Source organism: Ovis canadensis, chromosome 7 (genome assembly GCF_042477335.2).
Source record: "Ovis canadensis isolate MfBH-ARS-UI-01 breed Bighorn chromosome 7, ARS-UI_OviCan_v2, whole genome shotgun sequence".
NCBI lineage: Eukaryota > Metazoa > Chordata > Mammalia > Artiodactyla > Bovidae > Ovis > Ovis canadensis.
In genome coordinates, this window is record NC_091251.1 from 80,878,867 (window position 1) to 80,884,795 (window position 5,929).

At 39.4% G+C, this 5,929-nt stretch overlaps 1 non-coding gene across 1 annotated transcript; it reads right to left on the reverse strand.

Moving 5' to 3' along the window:
* Nucleotides 1-1,959: 1,959 nt before the first annotated feature.
* On the reverse strand, nucleotides 1,960-2,032 carry TRNAK-CUU (transfer RNA lysine (anticodon CUU)). The gene has a single exon. It is a non-coding gene; the product is annotated as a tRNA-Lys (tRNA).
* Nucleotides 2,033-5,929: the final 3,897 nt, after the last annotated feature.

Below are 5,929 nucleotides of genomic sequence, written 5' to 3' on the forward strand. Positions count from 1 at the left end.
TAAACAGCAGCCCACCAGTCTCCCCCATCCCGGGAGTCTCCAGGCAAGAATACCGGAGTGGGTTGCCATTTCCTTCTCCAATGCATGAAAGAGGAAAGTGAAAGTGAAGTTGCTCAGTCGTGTCCGACTCTTAGTGACCCCATGGACTGCAGCCTACCAGGCTCCTCCTTCCATGGGATTTTCCAGGCAAGAGTACTGGAGTGGGCTGCCATCGCCTTCTCATCATAGGATGGCCCCTGCTTCCTGAGAACACCAGAAATCCAGGGGGCGCCCTCATTTCCTTAAAGTGAAAGTGCAGTCGCTCAGTCGTGTCGGACTCTTTGCGACCCGGTGGACTGTAGCCCGCCAGGCTCCTCCGTCAATGGGATTCTCCAGGCCAGAGTACTGGAGTGGGTTGCCATTTCCTTCTCCAGTGTATCTCCCTGACTCAGGGGTTGAGCCCAGGTCTCACGCATTGCGGGCGGACGCTTTAACCTCTGAGCCACCAGGGTCATTTCCTTAGACCCTCTCTCAAATTCCCTGACTAAAACACAAGTCCTGTAGTAGATTCTAACACCCTCTTACTGAGACACCCCACAGGTCTCCCTCGCCGCAAGGGGTTATAAGTCAAACTTGTTCAACTACAGGAGTTTGTTTTTTGGTCTTTGGCTGAAGGGCATTGTCAGGTGTGAGGAGAAAATGGTGAGCTTGCGCCACTGTGGGGTAACTTGCTCCAAAGAGGAACAGAGAAATACGGTAAAATGGTAGCTTGCAGGGAAACTAGGTCAAAGTTCTTCGTTTTGTTTTAAGATAGAGAATTAACAGCATGTTTGTTTGTTGAGGGGAAAAACCGAGAGAGACAAATTGGTCCTTTAGTAGAAGGAAAGCTAGCGGATAACATGCGGCGTACAGGAAACAGTAAAGGTTGGAACCTGGCCCTTCACCTACAGCGGCCGGTGAGTGAGATCCTGGAACGTGACTGGCTGTGGTGTGCACATTCTCTTCCTGGTTATTTCAAAGTTCTTAGCGAAGAGGGTAAAAAAAGCGGAAGTCCTACATTCCATAATACTTAGTAACAATTGCCCTTTCGAAGTTTCACATCTCAGTTCTTCTGTGCTTTCGTTTCAAAGAGCCTCCCCTTTACCGGAATGTTAACTTGCTAATATTTATCCAACTGGATGGATAGATTCCAAATAAGTCCCACGAACAGTGGAAGAAAACCTGATTGCGCCCTGGTTCTCACAACAGCATGGAACATTTCTCACTGTATGTTTCGCCAGAAGACATTTCCCCGTCCCTATATTGAGAAAAAACGTAAAATAAACAAGAGAGAACTTCGAAGTCCTCCGACTCTCTGCTTTTCCATGGGATTGCTTAAATTTTAGAAAAGTTGCCAGTATTGAGGCTCCTAATTTTGTTCCTGCTGCTGGGAGGGATTGGGGGCAGGAGGAGAAGGGGACGACAGAGGATGAGATGGCTGGATGGCATCATGGACTCTATGGACAGGAGTTTGAGTGAACTTCGGGAGTTGGTGATGGACAGGGAGGCCAGGCATACTGCGATTCGTGGGGTCGCAGAGTCGGACACGACTGAGCGACTGAACTGAACTGAACTGAATTTTGTTCTGATTAAATAAAAAACCGTCCTCTCTCAGCAATAATGCAGCAAGGCACAGTAACACAGAAAGTCAATTTCAACTGTAAACATTGGCCGTTTCAGTTTCCTCAGTGAAGGAGGAGCTAGGAGAGGGATAGGAGAAAGGAATAGGAACGAGTGCTTTTTAAGTACGCAAGCGCAATTTGAGAACTGTTTAATTTGCAAACTCGTCTTTTTTCCAGAGATTTGGTTAACACTGACAGTATCTAAAATCGGTTTAAAAACAAAACAAAACAAAACAAAACAAAAAACCCTCGTGTGTTACAATGCTGTGGAGAGACCTCGGAATGTTAAAGCAAAGTGAAAAACCAAAAACACTTCATGCGCCCAACGTGGGGCTCGAACCCACGACCCTGGGATTAAGAGTCCCATGCTCTACCGACTGAGCTAGCCGGGCGCCTGTTTCAAGATGTTGATTTTTCTCTTCTTAAAGTGTTTAACTATATTTGATTTTGTTTTCTTATACCTCTTTATTGGTATAAAAAACATTTATGTCATGCTATGAGACGTTAACTTCCAAACTGGTTTTAAAAATTCTTTAAAAAAATTCTTTAACTGTACTTATATTTAGCAATTTTTTAGCGTGGGCCTATCACAAGAGCACTGAAAATTTATGTCTGTCATTACAGAATCACTGAATCTTTTTTCTGAAGTGTGTTAAAATATTTACTACCCGATAGTTGTTTTCTTTACATAAACACGTATCAAGACTGTTCACTTTCTATCGAATGTCATAATGGATTCCTACCATTTTGGACGCAGCGTAAATACAGTTTTTAATGAAGTTAGTTACACATGCGGAAGAACAGTGGAGCTTAGTTATTTCCCTTTAATATGATCTAGTCAAGGAAAGCTAAATTGAGGAAGAGGAAACCGGTTCAGTTAAAATGAGCCCTCTTTCTCATAATTGCCTGACAATTCAGATAGGCCTCTCAGAGGTTGTTATTATACATCCATCACAAAAGACAGGCCGAGAGGAAAGGATTGTAGAGTCTGAGTCTTATGGTAAAGAATTAATTCTAGGGGAAAAGAACTAATTTTGATCAAACTATGACAAGCTGAGATAATGGAATAATCTACAGAAATATATATATTCTGAGATACTAGTGCAGTTCTCTAGATAAGGAAATCTGCAGATTTCTGTGATGGGAGTGGTATCCATTCTACTGCTCAGAACAGCAAGATAAAACCTAATTGTAAACCTGGGAGTCACAAAGAATTCTTAGGAATAGTAATTTCTGAAACCCTAAAACACAGTATTTACAAGTTAAACACATTGGGCACCATGTTTCCAGGGCTATTTTAATTAAAACAGAGTCATAAACTGTGGCATAAACTATGTTTAGATTCTTCAAAGTGCCCTAGGATTTAAGCAGAATATTTACAATTTTCAAGCTTGAAATATTAATGCAATTATTCACCAACAATTTTTTTTTCTTGCAGTTGCAAATTCTGGTGTATTGTAACTATTTCATAACTTGGCAGAATGTACCTGGGAAATGAATTTGTATTTATTTGCATTTTCAACACAATTATTAAGTACCTACCATGTGCAAAGCACTATTCCAATAGATGGAAGTATAAACAGATTCTGATAACCTCAAAAGCCTTTATCACCCTATAAGAAAGATATATGCGTAGATTACATACTGATTTTAAATGTACTATTTCCAAAAGTAACTTAAAATAATTAAAACACATCCATACTCACACCTTTTAAGTTTTCTAAGAAATTAGGCAAATAATCATGAACCTTAATGCATTTTTCCAAGGTACAAGATAAATCAACAATCCAGCCCCCACATAAACAGTTAATCTGATAATGGGTTCAGAAAGAGCTCCAAATTCATAATTGTTAATGAATACGCAGTAGGCCCTAGGCACTCAAATTGTGTTTATCACACACAAACAGGAAAGTTAATTAAGGGTTTCACTGGATCCTTAAACAAGTTTGGAGTACTAATACTAGTACCTTCAAGGTGAACCCTTCTAGGACTATACTCTAGCTTTCTTCAGCATTTTCTTGGCCTCAAACCTGCATCTGTCTCCTGCATTGGTAGGCGAATTCTTTACCACTAGTAACACCTGGGAAGAAGTCCCTTCTTGGCCTACAGTGGTCTAACTCAGGACTCTTCATGAAAAAATTGCAGCTAGGATATTTCAGTGAGGGTCAGACAAATTAAACTGCTAGTCTTCCAAGTATATCCATATCCTTTTTATCCAGTTATTCATGAATAAAAACTTTTGATTATAATGCTTCATTAATAGGAAGAAGCAATCGAAGTTCCTTTTCCCTTTACTTTCTACATTTAATTTTTCAGCAAGCCTGCACATCTAAAATCCATCCACATATTTCCACCTCCACTGCGACAACTCTACTCACTCTCCATTACTGCTTGCACACTGGACTGCAAGATTTCCAACTAGTCTCTGTATTTCTATTCTTCCCTGTATTTATCTTTCTCCACACAGAAGCAAGAGACTTCATTTAATAATCATATCATTCTGATTAAAAAACTGCTAATGATCTCATAGTATAATGCCAATAAAGCACAGAAGTCTCTGTGTTTCTACTTTTTCTATAGTATAATGCCAGTAAAGCACAGTGCTTCTACTCTTTCTTCTGACGCCAATAAAGCATAGGAGTCTCTGTGCTTCTAAGCTTTCATATATGTATCATTCTCCATATAGAAGCAAGAGACTTCATTTAATAATTATATCATTCTGCTTACAAAACTGTGGTGATCTCATAGTATAAAGCCCAAAGGGAAGAGAAAAATTAGAAAATCACCATTTGGAAACCATCATCATAAGAATCATCAGATACTATAATTAGCGGGTAAAAGGTGGAGGAATAGCAGGATATTTACATAGTCTCCAGGTATTTCTGCATAAGATGTTTATAAATTACAAAGGGCAAAAGTGAAACTACAGTGGAGAAATCTAAAGCAAGTGATCAAAGTTAACATCATCACTAGTGGAACAAATTGACACAATGTGCCTCCTAACATAAGGTTCTAATATGAATAGAAGGTTACTTTTGTCATATTCCTGACAAAACTGCATTTATCCAAATTGAATCATGAAAAAACATCATACAAACCTAAACTGCGGAATATCTTATAAAGCAAATGTTTTTTGTCAATAGTGTTAATGCCATGAAATCTAAAGAAATATTAAGAAAGTGTTTCCAGATTAAAGGAGACTAGAGACATGACAACTGAATACAACATGTGATCTTGGATTTTCTTTGGCTGTGAAGGGCATTATTGAGGGATTTGCCAAAATCTGTAAACAAAGTCTGCAGATTAAAAAAAAAAAAAAAAGGAATGGTACTTTTCTATTTTCACAGTTACAGTGTGGATATTTAAAATGATGTTCTTTTGGGGGAAATACACACGGAAGTATTTAGCAGTTTAAAAAATGCTGACAGCTTTCCATTTAAAATCAGATTAAAATTCGAACTATTATGAAATCTGATTCCATATCCACCTCTCTGATTTCATTTCCTGTCACTCTCTCCCGCTTAAGGCCATACTGACCTGACAGTTCCTATAATAAGCCAAGCTTATACTGAGATAACAATCCCAAATTTCCATTTAAGTATCACCCATTCGGAAAGTCATTCCTTAAATAACAGGTTTAAAGTTCAAACGTCCATTGTCTCTCTCTCTTTTTTTTTTTTTACCAAAAGGTGCAACTATTTGCCCATTTACTCCCTGTTGCCTGTTTCTTCCCATTGAGTGTAAAGGATGAGGTGCCGTCTCTTTCATCGTTTCATCAGCAGGATGTAACGAGTATTTGGGACATACAGAGTTCAACAAATAATATTTAATCAAGCTTATCCTCAATTCTACTAGAGTTATACAAAGGGTACTAATCCTGTAAAATTCCGACCTAAGCCCAGAGGTGATACCCTTAGAATGCAAGAATACAACTTTCTTCCTTCTTGTTAGAATAGGTGGATGATAGGGTTGCTTCAACATATTGGGTTAGAACCAGGCCGCCAATGGTGGAGGGAGACCTCTCCCTTACCGTTTTCTCTGGCCTTTGTAAGGGTATGAGAACATCTCTCCGTTTTGCTTTAAAAAAAAAAATAAGGAAGCGAAAGAGAAGGATAAAAGATAAATAATAATTCTAGGAAAAGGACTGGCGGAGCTTCTCAAGCAACCAGAAGACAGAACGAACCTACGAACTCAAACCGAAGACGAAACAACCAACAGCCTACCTAACCCCGGTGAGATTGCTTTTGCACATGCGCGTTACTTGCCGGGTGCATTTCCCGCCCCCTCCT